General features: G+C 36.8%; 2 pseudogenes; both read right to left on the reverse strand.

The window, feature by feature from the left end:
- Positions 1-8351: 8351 nt before the first annotated feature.
- Positions 8352-9021, reverse strand: LOC118612389 (annotated as a pseudogene).
- A 12001-nt stretch (positions 9022-21022) lies between these two features.
- On the reverse strand, positions 21023-24054 carry LOC118612390 (annotated as a pseudogene).
- Between the last annotated feature and the right edge of the window lie 1997 nt (positions 24055-26051).

The raw sequence follows: 26051 nt of genomic DNA on the forward strand, positions 1-26051 counted from the left end.
CTCAGAAAGCTCATTTCCGTCTGATCTCAGAAGCTAAGCAGGGTCAGGCCTGGTTGTTACCTGGATGGGAGACCACCTAGGAAGACCAGATGCTGTATGTATAAAAACTAAAAATAAGGGATTGTCAGCTGACAAGATCTTTTCAATCTGTGAGGTCAACTAAGGGTTGCCTCACCTAAAAAAATAAATAAAAATAAAGATAAAAATAAAAATGATATAAACAAAATAAAATCCTGCCCAGTCATGTGCATAAGGATCGCAAATTATCTTGCACCAACATGCATGTCCTTCTACCCTCTCCTGAATCCCTAGAAGGGAACTTCACTGGAGCCACTTTTATACAGTTATCTGAAATAAATTTGACAACTGTGAATGCTGTGCTCTAAAATCAGTACAAATGCCACAAGTAAGAAGTAGCAGATTTTTATTATTTCCCTCAGTTCTGTTTGCTTTGACTATTGCATCAGTTACCTATTGCTATAATGGGTTTCTATAGTGGGAAAGTGTTCTTTTCTCTGCTGGTCCCTTCATGAGTATGTAGTCACTTATGAGTCATTTGGGGTGTCTCAGCTGACATTGGCTGGGCTTTCTTGTATATTAGGGGCTCAGCTATTGTGATTGATCTAGAGAGACCTTGGCTGGAATAAATGAGCTCTGTCTCCACATCCTCTCCAACTCTAGAAAGCCCACCTGGATCTGTTCATATGGCAAGAATTCCTAGTGAGACCAGTAGAAATGCACCGAGACGTGGTAAAGCACACTTTCGCGTCTACCATTTTCCTTGGCCCAAACAAATAATAAAATCTAAGTCCAGCCCAAATTTAAAGGTGGAGAAATATAGTCTACCTCCTGATTGGGGAGGAACTTCACAGTCACATGGCGACAAGACAAAGGTAGAGAAGTGGGCCATGTCTGTAGTCAGTCTATCACTTCTGTAAATTTCAGTTTGGTAAAGTTTTATTTCTACATCTACCCACAACAGCTGAATGATCTTAAAGAGAAAAAAAGAGTGAGTGAAAATATGTTTAATTAGCAGCTGTGGAAATAATGCTCTAGAGCATCAAGCCCTCCATGCCCCTTGCCTCCAGTTTACCAATTCTAGGCTGAAAAAATACATAAATAAATACATACATACATACATACATACATACATAAATACATAAACACATACATACATACATACATACATACATATATACATAAATAAAACTTTTCCTTCTAGATACTTCAAGTCCAGGGAATTAACTCATTAAGAGAGCTAGAGAACTGTTGCTGTCCCCATGCCATCTTTTTTGACATTCTCGTATAAATATTGCTTTTCTCTTATTGACCTGCACTTAACATCTTCATAATGATTTCAATCTGGTACTTTATTTGTTGGTGGCAGGAGTCCTCAGGGGTTCTGCTGGAAGCAGGTGGCACTTGAAATGCAGATACAGCAGAGACATCTGTAATTTGAAAGAACAGAGACAGTTGCTGTATAAGTTGCATTGTGAATATCCTGAATATAAGGGTTGAGGAGAGGTGAGAATCTTTGGAGACTACAAGATAACCAGCAGGGATGGCAGCATGTGATGTTGCAAGTGCCTATGCCAACTTCCTTTTCAGTGGAAGACAGGTTTTATGGTCAATAAGGATTTACTTATGTCAAAAAAAAAATCTCGAAATTCTTCATTTCATCTCCTCATGGCATTTTTTCCCCTCTATTTTAATGATTATCTCCTAGAGGACTTCTAATTTGTCAAGGCATTTCTTATGTGCAGCAATTATCAAAACTACAGATACAAGATAATGGTTATGTTTATTACAAAATACACATGGAATATAACATTTTTGATCTCTATGCAGTTCTTTTATTGGTGTGACATGTTAGAAAAATTCTAACACAGTATGTTGAGTTAGGAATGGCATTAAGCTGCAAGTAACAGAAAGTCCTGCCACAATAAAGGCTTCAACAAATTAAAACCATTTATTTGCACCTCACAGGTGTAGAGTTCGGGAGGGAGTTCAGGGCCACTCTGACAGCTTCATGATATTGTTAAGGAACTAGTTCTCTTTTATTTATTTCTGTGCCACCATTCCCAAAGTGTGCTTTTTGTCCTCGTGGTCACAGAATAGCTGCTGTACCTCCACACATTACATCCATGTCTCATACAGGAAGACTGGGAGGAAAATCAAGAGCCTAGTATTGGAGAGTGTGAGAAGGGTTTGTGGTGTTTTTTAACTTAGTTTTTTTTAGCGCAACATACATATGGGAAAGTGTTACATCAAATGTTCAATGAATTTTATGCAAACTAAATATATTCCTTTTAATAATGAATCGCACCAAATTAGAACATGTCCAGCCACATAGTAACTTCCTTTGTGCCTAATTACGTTCACAATTCCTCCTCACTCTCTAGAATTCTAACAGCATCGATTATGTTTTGCCAGTTTCGAACTTCATGTAAATGGAATTTTACAATGTGTATTTTTTTGTGCCTGCCTTATTTTGCTCAACATTTTGTTTGCGAGTCGTATTTTTTAATTAAAAAATATTTTATGACTTTTTTTTGCTTGTTTGTCTTGTTCATTTGTTGCTTTATGTCTTATACCTTCATAGGATTGAAGTCATATGATTCTCAACTATTTTTTGTCTGACTGATTCTGAATAGCATGATAATCTCAAGATTTATCCATGCAGTCACAGATGGCAGTATTTTATCTTTCTTATAGCTGAGTAATATTCTACTGTATATATGTACCATATCTTATTTATGTCACCCCAATACATTTAATTAAAAATTATCTCTGTTTGTTTATTTATTTATTTGTTTGTTTGTTTGTTTATACTTACAGCATCTAGTGTTCTTAAGTAGTCTCCCATCCAAGTACTAACCTGTCTCGACCCTGCTTAGCTTCCAAGATAGGACATCAGGCTTGTTTAGGGTGGCATGGCCATAGACCACAGATGATGGCTCCACTGGGGTGTGAACTCAGGACCTTCAGTGTATAAATCAGATGTGCCAGCAACTACACTGTGCAAGCACATCCATATTTCTTTATTTAAAAAATACGTTTTCCAAAACGTTCCACGCAACAGACTCCCATTGACACATCTTTTGCAAAAACTGTATCACACAGTATAGTAGGCAGAATAATGGCCTCCCAATCCCCAGATCTGCAAAAACGTTAGGCTGTATGAATTAGGTTATAGATGAAATCAAGGTTTCTAATCAGCGAACCCTTGATAAGGAGACTATATCCTAGATTATCTGAATTGGCTCAGTATAATCACAGATCCTTAAAAGTAGAAGATGAATGCAGAAAAGTCCGTGCCAGAGTGACGTGATGCAAGAAGGACTCAACTCCCCTTTGGTAACTTTGAAGATGGGAGAAGAGGCCATAAGCCAAGAAATGCTATCATTCTCCAGAATGAGAAAGAGAAAATTGATTATCCTTGACAACCTCCTAAAAAGAACACAGCTCTGCAGACACCTTGGTTTTTGATGAAATGAGGTATATTTTGTATTTTTGACCTTAAGAACTGAAAGATAATGTGTGTGTGTGTGTGTTTATAGAGGAATAATTGACATTAACATTTACTAGTTTCAGATGTACAACATGATTCACCACAATAAGACTAGTTAATATCCATATCCATAAATTGTCTTGCCAACTTTTAAATATACAGTACAGAATTATTAACTATAGTCTCCATGCAGAATATTATATCCCCAGAACTTATGTATTTTATAATTATAAGTTTGTAGTTTTTGACCTGATCACCCATTTGACCTACCTCCACCCCCCTACCATCTATTCCCTGCCTATGGCAACAACTAATCCATTATCTATATCCATGAGCTCTCTTTTCTTCTATTAATTTTTTTATTAAATCTAATGGGGTAATATTGGTTAATACAATTATATAATTTTCAGGTGTACATTATAATTTGACATCTATATATTCTATTGTGTGATTACTATCCAAAGTCCAGTATCCTTCAGCTACCATATATATGATCTCATTTATCCACTTCCCTTCCACTACCCCCCTATATTTTACTCTCTTTACCCAATATACCTCTCCCTTCCTCTCCCACCCCCTACCCTCTGGTAACCACTAGTCCATTGTCCGTGTCCCTGAATATCTGTTTGTTTGTCTTATTCATTTGTTGCTTTTAGGATTGTATCCCACATACAAGTGATATCATGTGATTTTCAACTTTTCTGTCTGGTTTATTTTGCTTAGCATGATTATCTCGAGGTCCATCCATGTTGTCACAAATGGCAGTATTTCATCTCTTCTTATGGCTGAGTAATATTCCATTGTATATATGTACCACAGCTTCTTTAACCAATCGTCTATTGTAGAACACTTCGGTTGCTTCTATGTCCCAGCCACTCTAAATATTGCTGCTATGAACATCAGTGTGCAAATAAATATCTTTTCAGATATGAGTTTTTAGGTCTTTGGGGTAATTACCCAGGAGAGGGATTGCTGGATCATATGGTAGATCAATTCTCATTTTTTTCCATAGTGGCTGTACCAACCTGCAGTCCCAACAGCAGTGTATGAGGGTTCCTTTTTCTCCACATCCTCTCGAACATTTGTTATTACTTGTTCTATTGATCACAGCCGTTTTAACAGGTGTAGGATGGTATCTCGTTGTGATTTTAATTTGCAGTTCTCTAATAATCAGCAATGCTAAACATCTTTTCGAATATTTGTTGGCCATTTGTATGTCCTCTAGGGAGAAGTGTCTGTTCAGGTCCTCTGCCCATTTTTTGACTGGATCCTTGTTTGTTTGTTTTTTCTTGTTGTTGTTGTTATTGAGTCGTATGAGTCCTTTGTGTATTTTAGATTTTAGGCCCTTATCGGAGGCATTGATTGCAAATATATTTTCCCATTCCGATGACTGTCTCTTTACCTTGATGATTTCTTTTGCTGAGCAGAAGCTTTTTAGTTTGATGTAGTCCTGTTCATTTAGTTTTGCTTTTACCACCCTTGCCTTTGAGGTCAAATTCATAAAATCCTTTTTAAGTCCAAGGTCCTTGAGTTTAGTTTCTATGTTTTTGTCTATTAATTTATTGATTCAGAGCTAATATTCAGGACCTTAATCCCTTTTGAGTTAATTTTGGTGCGTGGTGACAGACAACAGTCAAATTTCATTCTTTTGCAGGTGGCTTTACAAATTTCCAAGATGCTTTCCTTTCTTCATTGTATGTTTTTGGCTTTTTGTTGAAAATTGCTTGCCCAAATAAAAATGTGTTTACTTCTGGACTCTTGATTCTGTTCCACAGATCCATGTGTCTGTTTTGCTGCCAATAGTATGCTGTTTTGATAATTGCCACTTTGTAGTATAATTTGAAGTCAGGCAGAGTGATGCCTACAGCTTCATTCTTTTTTCTCAGGATGGCTTGGTGATTCGGGGTCTTTAGTGCTTCCATAAAAATCTGATGATTTTTTGTTTTATTTCTTTAAAAAATGCAATGGGATTTTGATGGAGATTGCATTAAATCTGTATAATGTTTTAGGTAATAAGGTCATTTTAACTATGTTAATTCTTCCAATCCAAGAACATGAAATACCTTTCCATTCCTTTGTATTGTCTTTGATTTCTTTAAATAGGGTCTTATAGTTTTCATTATATAGGTCCTTCGCATATTTCATTAAATTTATTCCTAGGTATTTTATTCTTTTTGTTGCAATTGCAGTAGGAATTATTTTTTCCACTTCTTTTTCTGACACTTCACTTTTAGAGTATAGGAACTCTATGTATTTTGGAATGTTGATTTTGTATCCAGAAACTTTACTGTATTTGCTTATTGTTTCTAGTAGTGTTCCTGTGGAGTCTTTAGGGTTTTCTATACAGAGAATCATGTCATCTGCAAATAATGACAGTTTGATCTCTTTGTTTACTATTTGGATACCTTTTATATCTTACTCTTGCCTGATTGTACTCACTAGGTCCTCCAATGTTATATTGAATAGCAGCGGTGATAGCGGACAGCCTAGCTTTGTTCCTGATCTTAGAGGGAAGGTTTTTAGTTTTTCACCATTAAGTATAATGTCGGCTGATGGTTTGTCATAGATGGCCTTTATTATCTTAAGGTACATTACTTCTACTGATTTGTTAAGTGTTTTGATAATAAATGAAAGCTGTATCTTGTCGAAGGTTTTTTCTGCATCTATTGATGTGATCATATGATTCTTAGTTTTTTTTTATGTCTACGTGGTGTATCACATTAATCAATTTACATATGTTGAACTATCCGTGTACCTCTCAGATGAGGTACACTTGATCATGGTATATAATCTTTTAATATGTTGCTGTATTTGGTTTGCTAATGTCTTCATTAGGATTTTTACATCTGTGTTCATGAAAGATATTTGTCTGTAGTTTTCTTTTTTGTGTGTTATCCTTACCAGGTTTTGGTATCAGAGTAATATAGGCCTCATAAAAAGAGTTGGGAAGTATTGCCTTCTAATCAATTTTTTGGAAGAGTTTGAGGAGAATAAGTATTAAATCTTCTAATGTTTGGTAGAATTCACTGGCGAAGCCATCTGGTCCTGGACTTTTACTTTTGGTAGGTGTTTGATGATTGGTCTATTTAAATTTTCAAGTTCTTCTTGATTCAGTCTAGAAAGGTTGTATTTTTCTAAGTACTGGTATAACTTTTCTAGGTTATTAAATTTGGTGTTATATATTTTTTCATAGTATTCTTGTATGATCCTTTGTATTTCTGTGATATCAGTTGTAACTTCCCCTCTTTCATCCCTGATTGTGTTTATTTGTGTCCTTTCTCTTTTCCCACTAGTGAGTCTAGCCACGGGGTTGTCAATTTTATTAATCTCCCCAATGAATCAGCTCTTTGTTGCATTTATTTTTTTCTATAGTTTTTTTTTTGTTTGTTATCAATTTGGTTTATTTCTGCTCTAATTTTGATGATTTCTTTTCTTCTGCTGACTTTAAGCTTCATTTGTTCTTCCTTTTCTAGTTTTTTAAGATGAAGCATTAGGTTATTTATTTGGTCTCGTTCATGTTTTTGGAGATAGACCTATAATGATATGAACTTTCCTTTTTTGACCGCTTTTGCCATGTCCCAAAACTTTTGATATGTTGTACTATCATTATCATTTGTTTCTATGTATCTCTTGATCTCTCTTTTTATTTCTTCTCTGACCCAGTTATTCTTCAGTAGCATGTTGTTTAATCTCCATGTATTTGTAGTTCTTCCTGATTTCTTGCAGTTGATATCTAGATTCAAAGCATTATGATCACAGAATATGGTTGGTGTGATTTCAACCCTCTTATATTTGTTGGGGCTATATCTGTGTCCCAGTATGTGGTCGATTCTTGAGAATGTCCCATGTTCAATAGAGAATCATGTATAAGCAGCTTTTGGGGAGTGGAAGGCTCTATAAATGTCATTTATGTCCAGTTGGACTAATGTGTCATTTAAGGATGATATTTCCTGAATGATTTTCTGGTTGATGATCTGTCCATAACCCTACTACAATGGTGTTTTGGTCTGTTTCTCCCTTTAGTTCTGTTAGTAATTGCTTTACATATTTTGGGGCTCCCTGATTGGCGGCATAGATATTACCGAGTGGTATATCTTCTTGGTGCATGATTCCCTTTATCATTATGAAGTGTTCCTCAGTATCTTTCTTTACCTTTTTTATTTTGAATCTATTTCATCTGATATAAATATAGGTACTTCTGCTTTTCTCCGAATCCCATTTGCTTGAAATATCATTTTCCCCCTTTTTACTTTGAGTCTATAATCTGTCTTTGGAGCTGAGATGTGTCTCCTGGAGGCAGCATATGCTTGGGATTTGTTTTTTTATCCATTATGCAACTCTGTGCCTTTTTATTGGTGAGTTCAGTCCATTTTCATTTAGAGTGATTATTGAAATATGAGGTCTTCTTATAGCCATTTTATTTTTTTGCTTTCTGGTAGTTCAATGTTTCCATTGTCTCCTTGTCCATGTGTTTATGTTTTCTTTATTTTGGTTGGCTTTTGTGGGTTTTGTCTCTGGTTCTTCTTGTTTCATGTTATATATTTCAGTTTTGAATCTTTGGTGTGTGGTTACTTTTACAAATATGTAAAAGATAGTTACATATATACAGTCATCTATTTTCTTCTGCCCATGCCTTACCTCCACTTTCCTTTGTGAAATTGGGTCTTTGAATACTCTCTTTTTCAGTCATTGTTGTCTCGATTTATTCCTATGTATGCTAAATGTTTATTACTATCTTGTTATAATAATTTGCTTCTTATTATTTAAGCTATAAAGCCCTGCTCTTAATAAGGGTTGCACTCCTTTGCTTCTATTTACTTCATAGACACTTTACTCTTAATTATGTATTTTTGTTGTTGTTGATGAAGATACAAGTAAGAGGAAAAACACCTATAATTACAGTTGCAAAATACATTGCTGCATCATTGCAGAAGGTGTCAGAACAGGCAAGTTGGACCAGCTGATTAAGTTCAAAGAAAAAAATGAGAGATCTCCAACTCTGCATGAAAAGACAGACATAAAACTATTAAGCTCTGTGTCAATGACTGCAGGGCAGTTATAATCCAGGATGCCATAAGCAGGAAGCCACAGAGCTGGTGGTTCATGATGACCATATAGTGTAGGGGGTGACAGATGGCAACAAACTGACAATAGGCCATCACAGTCAGGAGAAAGTCATCCAAATCTCCAAAAATCATAAAAAAGTATATCTATGTGAAGCATCCTGTGTAGGTAATGACTTTTCTCTGTGTCTATTTATTAAGCAGCATCTTTAGGATGGTGGTGGTGGTGAAACAGATGTCTGCAAAAGAGAGATTGGAGAGGAAGAAGTACATGGGTGTGTAGAAGTGGGAGTCAGTGATAAAGGCTAAGAAAATAAAAAGATCCCCAATGAATATAACCAGATACATGGACAAAAAGAGCCCAAAGAGAAGAGGCTGAAGTAATATCTCTTCTGAGAGTCCCAGGAGGATAAATTCTGAAACAAGTGTTTGGTTTTTTGATTCCATGGAGCCAATGAATCTGCTAGAAAAGAGACATAAGCAATGCAAATTTAACTGCAAGCAATGTTGAAAGAAGTTAACAGAAATATTCTTGTTTGTCTTTTTGCACACATTTAGTTAATGAATTTCTATGTTATGTATAGATCGATAGTTCTTTAGCTGAAAAATTAGGGAATCTCTAATGCCCCATCTTATATTAGATGCTATTGTTACTGAACTCAGGTTCAGCTGCTTGCTACCCATAACCAATAACTTGGGAGACGAGAGTTTGGTAGGAGGAAATCAGGTTTATTCGAGAGCCAGCATCCTGGGAGGACAGAGGACTTCTGTCACAAAGGCTGTCCTACCCCTTCACTGCATGCAGGAGTTATTATAGGGAGAAGGCCTGGCAAGGAAGAGGGCTGTATCCTGGAAGGGAGTGGGTGACCAAGGCCATCTATCTTGTCTTCTGGCCTTGGCTTGTTTCTCATGCTGCCTGGATGAGATGCAAGTAAAACAGGAGAATTAACAAGGAGGAAATGGGGAGCTCCTTTAAGGGTACCAGTCAGCCTGATGAACCCTCCTTCCACAGTTTTCTCTGATAAGCAACCTGGAGCTGGTCAAGCAGAGATCTGGGGAGTATCTGGCAATCAGCCTTTGAGCACCAAAGGGTCTGGAGACTATTAGCTTCTTTTGAAGTCTGTTTCTACAGTTCTCTAGACAAACAGTCAAGCAAACTGTTTTCCCACAAGTTAGACTTTAGTTGACAAGGCATTGTAAAGACAGAAAGGAAAAATATTTTTTAAAATGGTTACAATCATAAGACTAGAATAAAACTGCAACAATCACAGTTACAATCTCCACTGTAATCTCCTCATTTCTATTTCTATGGAAGTTTTGTTGGCCTACCAGTAGTGGACTCACGAGACAATAATTTATAATGAAATGCTCAACACTGCAGTAAGACATTGTGTTCAATTCCTCTAGTTAGAGAAAGAGCTTTATGATGCATTTGCTTTCTAGTTGTCTAGGCCTGCCTACATAATTTAGTTACACCTATTATGCTTACTTTGAACATTCCATAAGAGATTAATATTAACACTAATCTAGTTAACTCTATAATTTCTCCTAGGACAGGTTTTATTCCAGATGGTATCCAGGAAAATAAATCAGAAAATGAAGGGAGTAGGCATACAAAGGTGGAAGAACAAAGGCAGAAAAACTAAGTTATAATACTATTATATTAGGTAAAGCCTGCTTGAATCAGGGAAAAAAGCTACATCAAAGAAATGAAGCCTGTGTATAGTTAGTGTGGAGTTACAATTCTCGTTAGCCAACCACTGACTAGCCACCATAGCCCTTTGTCCACAGCATTTGTCTGAGGCAATTTCCCCTACAAATTCTCTGAGACTTTCTTTGTTCATGTATCAAATATTTTTGACCAATCATTTTTTTGGGAAGTATTGTTGAAGTTCCTTGATACTTGTCTTTAACAAGTTCTATTACAGCATAGGTGTGTGTTGGGGTGACAATAGACTGTCAATAAATTATCTCATGTGATCGTTATTATCATTAGTAAAAGAATGCAAGGTACAGATAATACAGTATGAAGAAGAAAGTCTTCTTTCTTATGGTCACCTCTGATTAGGGCCCTTTAAGCAGATAATCTTAAAAGAATGAGGATGCAAGTCAAGTCTATATCTTTAGGAAGAGTATTTAGGGCAGAAAAATAGCCAGTTAATGACCTTGAGATAGAATTGCTGGCATCGTCAGGAATAGCAAGGAAGAAATGTGACTTGAATGGAAAAATACACAATGCAATGTACATATTATGTGTTATTGCATCATACACTTGAAACTTATATAATTTTATTGACCAATGTCACTCCAATAGACCTAATTTAAAAAGAAAGTAAATGTAATCAAAGTATACTTCTTAGCCTTCCAGTATACTATCAATTTAATTTAAAAGCTATGAGATGATTAGAGGGGATAATAGTAGAAGAGCGTGCATCTGTACGTAAAAGAACCACACCTTTATCTGTCCCTCTAGTCAAATCGAGGCTACTCTGAGGATAACCCAGCTGCGCACCAAGCGACAGGTTCAAGAGTTCCTGGGAGCAGTAGGTTACTGCAGGTTTTAGATTCCGGGGTTCGCAGGGATAGCTAAGCCTCTGTATACTAGTGCCGGAGGGAAAGGAGAGGACTTAGCCTGGGGAGAAGAAGAAAGAAAGGCATTTGAAACCCTGAAGGCAGCCCTAACCACAGCCCCTGCATTATCCCTGCCCGACTTGGAAAAACCATTCCAGCTCTTTGTTACTGAGGTGCAGGGAATCGCGAAAAGGGTCCTGACACAGACCCTAGGGCCCTGTAAGTGACCAGTTGCATGCCTCTTCAAAAGATTGGACTATGTGGCAGCAGGATGGCCCAACATCTACACGGACGGCAGGTATGCCTTTGCCACAGCACGCGTACATGGGGCATTATATAAAGAAAGGGGGCTACTGACCTCGGGAGGAAAAGAAATTAAGAATAAAGAGGAAATACTGGCCCTTCTTGAGGCAATTTGGCTGCAAAGAAAGTGGCAATCATCCATTTCCCAGGGCACCAGAACTCAAGCTCTGAGACAGCCCAGGGCAATTCCTTCGCTGATCGGACAGCAAAGGAGGCTGCCAGAAAACCAGTGGGGCCAATTGACATTCTGCCGGCCCTGCCGCCCAGAGTGTTAACAGACACCCCTACCTACACTCCAGGGGAAATTGAACTATGCAACAAGCTAGGAGGCAAAGAAGAATCTGCTGGGTGGGTTAGGCTCCCGGATGGCAGCATTGTAGTACCTGAGGCTTTGAGCTGAGGCCTTATAACCCAGGTTCACCAGAGCACTCACTTGGGAGGAATCAAGTTAACTGAACTGTTAAAAAGAGACTATTACATTCTGGGGCTGCAACGAATGGCCAAACAGATATCAGCCCGGTGCCACATCTGCACACAAGTGAATCCAGAGCCCTTCAAGGAAATACAACAAGGGACGAGACTTCGTGGACAAGCACCGGAGGAACATTGGGAGTTAGATTTCACTGAGGTCAGCCCAGGAACTTTCGGAGTCAAATACTTGCTTGTGTTCATTGACACTTTTTTAGGATGGACTGAAGCCTTCCCCACCAAGCAGGAGACTGCTCAGGTAGTAGCAAAGAAATTAGTCTCAGAAATAGTGCCTTGATTTGGCCTGCCTATAACACTGGGGTCCAACAATGGCCCGGCGTTCATTGCCCAGACCAGCCAATCTCTAGCAAAGGCATTAGGGATCAATTGGAAATTGGTTTGCATTTATAGGCCTCAGAGTTTAGGACAGGTAGCAAGGATGAATAGGACCTTGAAAGAAACCTTAACTAAGTTCAAGCTGGAAACTGGCGAACAGAAATTCATAATTTTTCACTGCTTAAATCTTTGCGAGCTCTCTCTCTCTCACACATGACAGGAGACCCACTAACTGGTCTCTGCCACCAGAACAGCTGCCAGTCCAGCCACATGACCACACTCCAGGCGATTGGATCCAGGTGAGAAAGGTACAGCCTGCTTCTCTTGAGCCCCGCTGGGATCCTCACGACACCCACCATGGTCAAGGTAGCTGGACGCCGTCATTGGATTCACTGTACCAAAATCAAGGCTGCGCATCCACCACAGACATCAGAGCAATGGACTCTGTGTCAGACAGAGGACCCACTAAAAATAAGACTGTCAAGGGTCCAGTCTGGACCATCTTGATTCTCTTCATCCTAAAATGAGGAGGTCTTTGTATGGCTTTAGATAAGGCCTAGACCTACTGTTCAATGATTTGAATTCCCTTAGAAAACCAGTGGGGAATGTTTTGGGTGGACAATTTTCCAGTAAGCCAGTATTAAATATTTACTTCTTATTCTGTTAACCAGGATGGGGTAATCTGATTAAGGAGATGCTAACGGCCAACTGTTAACCAGGGTGTGGTGATCTGCTCAGGGAAGTGCTGGTGGCTATATAAACTGCCTCTTCTGGGAGCTCGGGGCTGATCTCTTCTAACCCTGCATGGCAGAGAGTCAGTCGCCAGCTGGCTAATAAAGGCTCACAATTCATCTCAATTGGCTCCGTGGGTCTTGGATTTGATCACACCACAACAATATGTCATCAGTCCATAAACTATACTCTCTATTGTTCAATTCTTCATTTAGTCTAAATTATGCACTTTGTTTTGGAATACAATTTCAGTTCGTTATATATGGTCAACCTCTGTCCCCTTTACTGATAACTCCTCCTGTATCTTTTGTATACGTATATCCAATGCAATGATAATAGTATTGTGCACTCTTGCAAATAAGGTATAAGGATCGGCCTTTATAAGACATACTGTAATATGAGTGAATCAGCTTTCTTCTCCATTGAAAATTAAATTTTATAATTCACGTATTCTAATGAAGGTAGTCATAGAGAAGAGATAAAAGATTGCATAGAATTGAGAGAGGGAGCAATGAGGAATCAATGGAAACATTATATTTTCTATGTATCGTCCCCAAAAATAATAGTAATATTTAACCTTTATGACATAAAAGACTTATATTCTCACATTATCAAGATTTATTCATAAATTTACATCAAGAAAAAATGAAAATGCATGTAGAAAATTAAAGATTAGAACAAAAAATTTCTAATTATTTTCTTTCAGTCTTATAATGATAAGAAATATTTTCATATATTAAAGTCTTTTAAAAACATGATTAATGAAAAGCTAGTAAATTCTATGAAATATTTAAGGAAGAATTGATATTGGTGCTCTACAATCTGCCAGAAAATAGAACTAGAGGTAACACTTTTTAACTCATTGAGCATTAGCCTAATACCAAACTAGACAAAGACATTAAAAGAAAGGAAGATTAAAGAACAATATCTCAGAGGAACACATATGCAAAAATCTTCATGAAAATGTTAGAAATCAAATTCAATATACCTCAAAACATGGACTCATAGAAATCTCACTGAGGTAGAAGGTCCCTGAATTTTTGGCAGATTTATTTCCCACCCTCTGGATTATAAATATCTTATCAATAAGCAGCTATGATTGCATCGCCCACAATTGAAGTCATCATCTAGTTAAGTCAATGATAATCCACTCATTCTCCAAGATCTATCTGTTTTCTGCACAGGCCAAACAAGTGAGTTGAATGGGGCCATGATGAGGATTACCACTCCTGCGTCCTTAAATTCTTGATGATGGTACTAATCTCTTCAATCCCTCTAGGAACACAGTAGTGTTCTTAAATTACTATTTTCCTAGGTAGAGGCAGTTCGAGTGACTTCTACTTGGCCTTTCTCACCATAAAAACCCCAACTCCACAGGTCAGAAAACCAGTGTGGGGATTCTGCCAGCTGCTTAGCAAACTTATCCCAATTATGAATTCTGGAACTGACACAATACCACAAGATGTGTCTGGGAATCCACTGGGATCATTGTGAGATGAAACTGAGCTAAAACTCCATTGACCACCTAACCTCCATCAGCCTCTACTCTGACTGGAGGGCCAATGTAACATTTTGGGTCTCTTAGAATTAGTGTCAGTTCAAAGCCAGTCTGAAAGTTCTGATTATTTCCTTTTTCCCAATGCAGTTACCTTGGTAAAAGACTGAAAGTATACCCCATTGGGGAAAGCTAGGAAAAAGATTAACAGGATAAATATTTGGCAGTATGCCAGGGTCCTGCTTCAAGAGGAACTGCTCCCATTCATTCAAGAAGTTTGGGGTCTGTTAACTGGTTATAGAAATTGATTGAGGGGCTGTGACTCTGTTTTTGATTCAAATTACGCTTTTGTTCCCTTGACCTAAAACTTTTTTGCTCATGGAGATCAAATAAGAATTGAGTAGGCTTTCTATTTATTTACTTCTACAAACATCATGATCAGCTAGCCAACACTATACATCTGAACAAGTCAGACTATTCCAATGGTGGCTTTGACTCCACTATTCATTACAGTAACCACTTCCATTTTGTCTTTGGTGGTGAAACACCACCACTTGGCCCCTACTGCCACCCCAGGATCCAAATACTTTCATTGTATTTAGGTTTCCTAACCCAGTGGCCAAAATTTCCACTGTAAGATTTATAGAAAAGAGCGATCACAGCAATTGGGACTCCTCTCAAAAATTTATTTCTCACAGTCATGGCAAAAGGCATATCTCCTATACTCTTTTCATGTGGGTAAGTAGGTCTTAAATGACAGGTCCATGCTAACATTCCAACCTCCCTAAGCCTTTGAATTTCTTCTTCTACATTAAACCAAGGCAGGTCTGGCATTTCCAACTCATTCACCATTGGTCACTGGTCTATGTTTCAATCAATCAAACAAACTATTAGATATCTAAGTTCCTAAGCTGCAGAATCTCTGTTTAGTGAGCCCATATCAATGAATTCAGCCTGAGCCAACTTTATGTTCCTGCCACCATTATCCCACACTCTTAATATATTCATTTCGCACATGTTCCCTGGATTTCTGTCTGTATAAATTAGATAACCCAAGTAGTTCTTTTGTAGTGCAGCACACCTCATACATTACACTTTTTACCTTACTTTCAGGGGCCCGCTAGTACTTGCATCTACTTATGAATCTAGAAACAAAGAAGGGCAATGGGGTTCCTGAGGAAACTCAGTATTGTCTTGCACAGTAACTACTGCAGGGAAGGCCATTACTTTCCTAAAGGAAACTAACTTTCTTCAGGCAAAGTAGGGTTAATCTTCTCACACTGAGATGGAGAGGAAATAACACTCTGGATGTGGAGGTCACTACCACTAGGGGTGAGGAGATGGCTTCCAATAACAAAGAAGACAGCAGAATTATAAGCTTAATGTTACTAGATTCCTCAAGACCTTCCCACATGATTCCATTGTAACATTCAGGATCCCATTCCTTCCCATTTGATACTCTCACTTTAACTATAGACACCTCTATGGTTAGGTATTCAACTTGCACTATAATTCAGCCAGTATCAGGATGAGAGGTGTTCAGCAATCTCAGATACATATGTGTCTCCTTCGGGGCACATATACAGGTTTTTAGAGCATTCATGTGACACTTAATATGAGAATCCAAATATCCGAGCTAATCCTTTTCTATTCCCACTCTTTCCGGTGACATTAGGGGCAATCACTCAATCTCATTTTAGTCATTAGTTTGCCAAAAATGTTTGACAGTATCATATACACAATCACCTAGATCTTCCCTTCTTGTAATTTACTGATTAGGAGTATCCAATGGTGACATTTTGTGAATCTCCGTTATCAGTTTATGCTGTGGATTATCAGTGCTCTCTTTACTATTGAAAATAGAGCCATTAACGTCCTTAAATCTAATCATGTTTGAGAGCTAATTCCAGAAACTCCACAACAAATTTTTAAAACTTACAGAAGGATAAATAATGAAATAAATAGGTAGATAGATAGATAGATAGATATAGATATATGATAGATAGATAGATAGATGTAGATATAGATATAGATATAGATATAGATATAGATATAGATATAGATATAGATATATGATAGATAGATATAGATATAGATATATGATAGATCGATAGATGATAGACAGACAGATAGATGATAGATAGATAGATAGATAGATAGATAGATAGATAGATAGATGATAGATAGGCAGAGTGAGAAAGGACAAATCTCCCATGCAAAAGAATTCCAATCATTTATATAGATACTCCATGCTCATGGATGTGCAGAATAACTTACCATTAGCAAAGTGTGGGCAACACATAGTAACTTCCTTACCAAAAGTAAAATATGAAAAGGAGAGAAAAACAATAATTTTACAGTGGAAAAACCTGACAAACAGTATCTCGGTCATATGATCAAGGTCAGCATGAAGTCATTGATAATAGTATACATCCTTGATATGAAGTGATAAAAATGGCAACTTCTGTGATCTCTCCCCTAAAAAATTAATTTATAACTCCAGCCAATTCGTGAGATAATCACCAGACAAATGTCAATTGAAGGAAACTTTTCAAAATATTTGACCAGTGATCCTCAAAACTATCGAGTTCTTTAAAACGATAAAAGCCTAAGAAACTTTTATACCCAAGGGAAATGATGACTAAGTGTAATGCATTCTGAATAACAGATATTAACAATAGGGGAAGATGGTACAGGTTTATGGGAACTGACTGTAATCTTTTTATAACTGTCTTATAAATATAAAACTATTCAAAAATATTTTATTAAAAATAAAATTATTAGTGAATTGCAAAAGCCTTCTAAACAGTGATCTCTGAGCCTGACTCCAGACGTCACTGCATGACTCTTCTAAGTCTCACATTCTTTATTCACTAAATCTGGATGATACCAATTACATAGTTACTGAAGAATTAAACAAAATAAGCAATATAAAATGCCTCTCTATGTCTAACGATAAAATTTTGGATAAATGTCTCAAATCCAAATAGATTCATCTGCCACCTTCCATTTCTCCTTCCACTCTTTTATTTTCAGCCTTTATTGTCACTTTATGGCTTTTACAGCAGCGTTGTCTTCCTCTCATTGACCCAGGGAAAGTCTGATCGTGGACATCACCTGCTATAAATTCTACACTGACTCATCACTGTTTTCAGAATTATGTGCCAATTCTGTAGCCAGAATGTAAGATTCTCTGTTATTTGGCACCTCATACTGGGACAGGCCCAAATTTCATTTTTCATCCCTGAACTCACATGAGTGGCCAGACATTAAGAACCATTTTTCATTTCTTAAACACAACATAGAGTTTGTTTAATCCCCACATTTACTGCTGTCCTTCCTGAAATACTCTCATACTTTCCCCACCCTGAATAACCACACTCACTTCAAAGCTCTGTACATTTATAAACGTGGTTGTAAAGCCTTCATAGTCTTCCTAGGAACAATCTACTATTTTAGGATTCACTTCCTCCAAATTGGAGTACCATGTCAGGATATTGTATTTACTTATTTTTACCTATGTTTCTCTCCATTTAGACCACAAGCATCTTGAGAGAATAAGCAACATTTTATTAATTTCCTTATTTGCAGAATACGTTAGTGCCTACCATACAGTGATTTCTCAATAAATATTTGTGAATGACTAAAAGAACAAGTGGTTGAGTGACATTAAAAAGAGACACCTTAACAATAGGAAGAAAAGAGAAATAGTGAAACAATGGAACCTTCTGTTGAGAGAGGAAGGCCTCATGATTGACAGCCAACACCAGAGGAGACAGATGGGAGCAAGAAGGTATTCTAACACATCTAGCATCAAACTCCAGAATTTAAGATTTCAACTTGCCAGAATTTTGTATCCTCAAATTTTTCTTTACTTGTTATCTTTTTGTATCACATAAAGTTTCTACCAACAAAGAGTTCTCTGCACCATTACCACATTCCCCAGTACCTATGAAGATGCTGTGGGTCACCCAGATATTAACATGGAAGAGTCTGATTTCACTCATGAAGTTTCTTGCCTGTGTGATGACTGAAGTTTCCTCTAGAAAGGCATGGAGATGGAACCACTCATGAGACCTCTGAAGACACTATGTTTTCTCACAATCTGAGATTAGTAAAGTAGACCTGGGAGGATTTAGCACAAGCATTTAAGAACTTCTGTGGCTGTAGGAGCTGAATTCCTATGAGTCTTATTGATGAAGATTTCTTTTGTCTCAGCGTTCCCTGGGAGATTTAATTCCCAGGAGCTAGGGGAAAGAAACAGAATAAAAACTTGTGCCTAATTTAGTCCTGAGAGATGTCTTTAGGTTTCTTATCTCTTTGTACTCTTTCCTCCCAGTAGAAGGTCATCACTCTCTAAATGTAGTTGCTATAAGGCAGGAGCCATACAATAACTGCTCTAGCCCTGATTCTAGAGGAAGATTCTGGATACACCAAAATATCTTCTTTTTCCCACTGGGATTGGCCTCAGTCGTGGGGCCTCCTTACCTGAGTATTTCCCCTTGTCTCACTGCTTCTCATTTTCCCACCATGTAGGAAGTATCAGCCATCTGGTTTTGCAGTCTTATTCAAATATTTATTAAGCTGTTACTGTATGGTAGTCACTAAAATATATTCCGAGAAAAAAGAAAATGGTAAGACTTTGTTTTTTCCCTTAAGGAGCTCAGAGTCTAAACTTGGGGAAAGTCATGTTGCCGGAGCCAGCCGGCTGAAGTCAAACAGCACCTGAGAGGGGGAGTGAGGATTGAGAAAAAAACAGAGAGAAGAGACAGAGTCTGGAGGGCCCCCAGTCAATACCCAGCGGCCCTGAGTTTATTTAGCACAGCATATTTATACCCTACAGAGTGCGTAAAAAGCAAAAACCTCTAAGTATGCAAACAATCGCTGCCATTTACTCAGGAAACCTTGTAGCTATCTTAACATACTCTTTCCCACGGTCAAAGGACATTCACTTTCTCTCCCCCAAACCAGGTGCACCTTCTCCCGAGCCAGCAGACTGTACAGTTTGCCAACTCTGCAAAACTCCCAGCTTTACTGGCAGTTTCATACTGCCTTGAAATGGCTCCCAACATCATGTAAATAATTAAATGCCATATTGTGAGATGGCACTGCAATCCTGGTGAAACTGACTCAATGAAAGTTGACTTCCTGGGAGGGGTAAGGAAAGCTTCACAAGACAAGTGTATAGTGGTACCGAAACTTGAAGGAGGAGTGGAGCTATTCAAGGTGCAGGAGGAGAAAAAAAAACACATACCAAGAAAATGCTACAGATGAGGAACTGGGCATTATAATGAAATTTTAAAGTGTATGCAGGAAATGAAAAATAGCTACTGGTGTAACAGTGTAAAAAAATGCATTTCAATAACATCTTCCTTGTTCACATCTCCCCTCTTTATTCTGGCCGTTACTACTTTGGAAAATATGTTGTTATGGTTATTGGTATCCATTCCTCAGTAAGTCAGCCCCAAGGACAGGGCAGAGAGTGATATCTCCAGGTGCCAGCTGCCTAGGAGTAAATAGCTCCAAGGCTTTCAAGAAGAAAAATAAAACAATATTGCCGCTGGAGTACAGATAACATAGCTGTCCACCAGAAACCATATTTCTTTGTGCTAGACACTCACAGCTAACTTCTGCTTTTGTAATCTGCTTGCTTGCTTGATCAAGGCCAACCAGGACATAGTTTTGGGCTTTATAAGCTGCCTCCTCCGAAGGCTCAGGCTCGGGGCTGACTCTCTAGTGGGGAGGGTCAGTCGCCGGCTGGCTAATGAAGGCTGATTCTCTAGTGGGTAGAATCAGTCGCTGGCTGGCTAATAAAGGCTCGTGATTAATCTCAATTGGCTCCGTGGGTCTTAGATTTGAACGCGCCACAACACTAGTACATGACGAACAATGAAAAGCAGAGGATAAAAACTGAAACATGAGCCCAGCTATGGAGTCACTGCCAGATAACATAGAGTCTTACATTTTGATTATAAGACTGTTGATTAATTCTAAAGTTAGTGGAGAGTCAGTGTAGAGTTTATGACAGGTGACATCCAGAATTGTCTCACCCTGTGGAAAGGTCATCTTAGAATAATGTGAGGAACATACTATTGCTGGTATCATAGAGAAATGATGAAATGGAAATAGAATGGTGACAACAGGCAAATAAAGAAAAAGAGGATATAAGAGCCTGAGACAAGAGAAAATTAGGAGTTATTGCTTAATAGATAATTTCTGTTTGGGGTAATGAAAATGTCTGGTGGTTATGGTTGCACAACATTGTGAATATACTGAATGCCATTGAGTATGTACTTAAAGATGATTAAAATGGGCATTTTGTGTTTTGTATATTTAACCACAATAAAAAGTGGTATAAGAATATATAAAAGAATTATAAAAGTCTCTTATCTTTCATTGACTTTGTAATTTGCAAGTCATCTTTTATTAGAAAGGAAATGGATAAGAGTCTTAGAAAATTTTGAAAGAGATACAAACACACTCTCCTAAAATGCACACAAAGTATAAAGGAAGTTTGGCATCCACCATCTAGTCTACATGTTATCAGGGTGTAGGGATATGGCGAATTGGCAGCATCCAGTCCTCTCCCCTTCTGGTTTGTGTTCCTGTACTACAAAGGATAGTAGTTGGGGAAGTAGGTCCTCAGTCTCACAGGAACCTAAAGTTTCAGATTTAACTATTGGGATACTGTTCAAATGTACACATGGGGGATTCTGAAGGCAAAAGTGAGATAGATTCCATGTTTTATTCATGCTCCTACTAAGCATGGTTGGAGAGGTGTTGAGTTGTTTAGAAAAAAAATAGAATCAAATTTCTATGGCAATATCTTCGTAGGTGCTATAAAGCTAGGTGCATATCCTTTATTTAACAAGTGCATATCTAGCAGCACACAAGTGTCTTCTATTACCTGGATTTCAAAAAATGTAGTGTTTTCATAGAGTCAACAATTTCAGTGAAGTCCTCTTAATATCACCACTTTTCTGATGATAAAAGAAAAACCAACTTTTTTAGCCAGCCCATTTTACAATGTTCTTCTGAGGGTCATTCCCTGATATGGGAAGGTATTTCAGCAGCCATGCAACAATTTTATGACACATATTTACAAAAATTCTGCTCAAAATAGTTTAAAGATGTTTCTGCTTTAAGAAAATAACCTAGGTAGGTAAATAATTTAATATGAGAATGGATTGGAAAAAATATATACTTTTCCAAGATAAACATCTGAGAATTGACATTTCAGCTAATAGGTTTAAGAGCATGGTGATGTTGTTTGCACAGTATGCTAGTAGTCCATAGCTAACAGTGGAGAAACTGTTTCATAATGTACCAACCGCAGTCACTCAGAAAGACCTTCTTATTGAAGTGACATTTTGGCATAATGATTAATGATATTGTTGGGAATCAGAATTCAAGAAACGTGAAGTGTGCTAGGTGATTTTAATTGCACTGGAAAGGTTACAGAAAGAAAATGACAAGCTAGAGATTATAGATTCTCAGGTCAGGGAACAATCAAATAATTGGGACATATACTGAACTGCATAGATTCATTTTATAATTTTCCTCCTCACCTTACTCAAAAGCAGTTGTGTGAGGAGCTGGCTTACAATGCTTCATGTGGACCAGCTGTGTATATCTCTGTCCTATTCCTTCTTTACATCACATTGGTTGCTTAACAATGGCCATAGAGTATTTTTACCCCGGAAACTGGTAAATGTTAGAAATAAGCACTTTTCTTTCTTTCTTTGATTTCTTACTATCTTTCATTATTCCTATTTCTTTCTTTATCTTTTATCTCCATAATTTCTTTATTTCTCCCTTCTGTTCATCCTCCCTTCTGTCCTTTCTCTTTCTTTCTTTCATTCATTCATTTTTGAGATACATATTTAGAAAAGACAAAGTTGGCAATTAATAGAGTATCCACATTACTTTTCTGATCTGTAAGTGAGGGCTATTATGGTAGGAATTGACAAGAGATATGTCTTAAGAGTGGTCCTGCCTATCAAAACATTAAAAGAAAAGCAATAATACAAATCTAAGGGAATCACATATGTTAGTGATGGAATAATTGAAGGATCACAGATTGTAATTTTTATTTTTATCTCCACTTATGTTTTCAAATGACCCAAAGATAATTAAATCTTAGAGAAATGTAAATTATTATAGTTAATTAGATGTCGATTCCAGTTATACATGTAATCTTTTTCTAGAATAGTTAGCATAAATCTTCATACTTGGTATACAGTCTGTGATATGGCAAATTATTTTCTTCCTAAAGCAGATAATCTAAGAGGCAGATGCTTTCCTCTGACAGGAGCAGCAATACCTTTTCACTGTTCTACCTTTTTTATAATTTGATAAGCATTCAATCTCCTGTATTAAATATTTTATTGCAAAAGTTCATGCATTAAATGCGTTTCTATACTGACCTTATAGAGCACAATCAGGGAGTTCAAAAATTTTTCTAAAATAAATACTAAAAGAGTTATTTATAATGTATAAAAAACTAATAGAATAGACTATAAATAAGATAAATGCAGATATCTTTATAAAAAATGGTAACAGTATGTGGTTTAGTTCTGCAAGTACTTTGAAGCCCTGTTACTAATGACTAACTCTCTAATCCTAAAACAGGACACTGAATGTAGAGAATATTTTTCAGCCAAAGAGTTTTTTTAGGACCTTTTTTATGTTTTCATTTTTAAGGCTATAGATAAAAGGGTTCAGCATAGGTGTTACTACTGTGCACGCCACTGAGGCTATGACACTTGCCTTGGAGTTTTGTGTGTCAGTGGAACTAAGATACACTCCAAGGCCTGTACCATAGAACAAGGAGACAGCTATGAAATGAGACCCACAAGTAGAAAAAGCTTTATACTTGCCTCCAGCTGATGAAATTCTCAAAACAGAGGTTAAAATTCTAGAGTAAGAGAAAAGGATACCAGTGAGTGAAATAAAACCCAAAAGACCAGTTGCAAAATTTATCACTAGGTCATTGAGGAAGGTGTCAGTACAGGCAAGGGGGACCACCTGATTAAGTTCACAAAAAAAGTGAGAGATCTCCATCTCTGTGCAAAAAGACAATTGCAAAATCATTAAGCCCTGTAGTAAAGACTCCAGAATACTCAATAACAAGGATGCAAGAATCAGGATGCCACAGAGCTTGGGGTTCATGACAACCATGTAGTGCAGTGGGTAACAGATTGCCACAAAGTGGTCATAAGCCATCACTGTCAAGAGGAAATTGTCTAATCCTCCAAAAAGCATGTAAAAATACATCTGGGCGACGCAACCTTCCTAGGTTATGACTTCGCTCTGTGTCTGGATATTCAACAGCATCTTTGGGATGATGGTGGAGGTGAAAAAGATATCAGAAAAGAACAAGTTGGAGAGAAATAAGTACATGGGAATGTGGAGGTGGGAGTTAGTAATTACAGCCAAGATAATGAGAGAGTTCCCAATGAAGATGACTAGATACATGGACAGGAACAGACAAAAGACCAGTGGCTGTAGCTCTGCCTCTTCTGAGAGTTCCAGAGAATAAATTCTGAGACACAAGTTTTATTTCTTTGTTCCATGTAACTGATGAAACTTCTGGAACAGACAAGAGCATTATAAATGTATCCTCAAGCAGTGATCAAGAAATTAAAAGAAATGATGTGATTTGTGTTTTTAAAAAATTACTTCATTAATTTGTATACATATTGTTCAGATTTGGTGCCTTTCGTGCATATGCCAGTGAATTATACACATAAGAATTGTAATAATAATAAATTTAATATTAAATGTATTTTACCATAATAAATAATTAAATATATAACTAATTTCTTCCAAGTATTTAAGGAAGAGATGGTACCAATTCTTGACAATCTCATTCAGAAAATGCAGACAGAGGAAACATTTTTTAATTCATTCTGAGTAAAATCAGATAGAAATTAAAAGAAAGAATAACAAGAGAATAATAGTTCTCATGAATGTAAATGTAAAGTACTCAACAAAATATTGATAAATTGAATTCAACAATAGAAAATTATACAATATTACCACGTGGAATTTATTCCAAAATGCAAAGCTTTTTCAACATTCCAAGATCAAATTAGTGTAATCCACCAAATCATAAGCTAAAGAAGAAAACTTATGCAATCGTATAAAATGGGCAGGAAAAAGCACTTAAAAAAGCCAAACAATACACAATAACTTTTAGCAAAGTAGAAATAGAAGGAAACCTCTTTAACTTGATAAAGTATATCTACAAATGTCCTAACATCATATTTAACCGGGAGAAACTAAACATTTTATTCCTAAAATTTGGAACAAGACAAGGGTGTCTTCTCTTACCATTCCTAATTCACATTGTCTTACTGTACAATAAGACACAAAAAAAGGAAGTAAAATGAATAGTTTCGGAAGTAAGAAGTAAAGTTGTCTTTGTTCCTAGATAATAAGAATATCTATATAGAGAATCCTAAAGATCCAACCAACTCCTGGAAACAAGTATAGCAAGATTTCAGGTTATAGGTAAAATGTACTAAAGTCGGTTGTTTCCTATATGCTGACAATAACCAGTTAGGATAAGAAATGTAGAAAAAAATTATTCTCATGTAAAATAGTGTCTCCCTAAAATAGATACATAAGTAAAAATCTAACAAAATACACTCAGTATCTACATGCAGAAAACTTCAAAACTCTGAGGAAAGAAATCAAAACGAGCTAAATAAATGAGAAATGATATTCCATGTTTATAAGAAGACTCAATATTGTCAAGATGTCAATTCTTTCAAACTTGATCTATATATTTAGTGCAATCCCAATGAAGACCTCAGAAAACTGCTTTTTTTTTAGATATTGACAAACTGATTCTAAAGTTTATATGGTAGGGAGGTAGATAAAGGTAAAGGGGGTGAAATATATGGAAAGAGATTTGACTTTGGGTGGTAAACACACCATACAATATACAGATGATAAAATATTGAACTGTACAATCAATTTTATACAGTTTTATTAACCAATACAATTTTATTAACCAATTTTGTTAACCAATGTCACCTCAATAAATTTAATTAAAAATAAATAAATAAAGTTTATATGAAAGGTCAAAAGATCTAGAGGAGGCAACAGCATACTGAAAACACAAAGTTGAAGGAGCCACCTTGCCCAATTTCAAGACTCACTATAAAGCTACAGTTATCAAGACAACATTGTACTGATAAAAGAATAGACATGTAGTTCAATGGAACAGAAAAGAGAGTGCAAAATAGACCCACAAACATGTAGTAAACTGATCATTGATGAAGGACAAAAGGCAATACAATAGAGAAATGATAGTGTTTAAAAAAATAGTGTTGAGACAGGTGGATATTCATATACAAAAATAAAAATGAACCTAGACACAGACATTACATCTTTCACAAAAATTAAATTAAGTGAATTGTCGACCTAAATATAAACTGCAAACTATAAAACTTCCAGGAAAAAACACAGCAGAAAAACTAGGTGGCTTTGAGTTCAGAGATATGTGTTTAGATTCAACACCAAAAACATAATTCATTAATAAGAAATTGATAAGTTGGAGTTT

The sequence above is a fragment of the Rousettus aegyptiacus genome, unplaced genomic scaffold, assembly GCF_014176215.1.
Source record: "Rousettus aegyptiacus isolate mRouAeg1 unplaced genomic scaffold, mRouAeg1.p scaffold_m13_p_16, whole genome shotgun sequence".
Taxonomy (NCBI): Eukaryota; Metazoa; Chordata; class Mammalia; order Chiroptera; family Pteropodidae; genus Rousettus; species Rousettus aegyptiacus.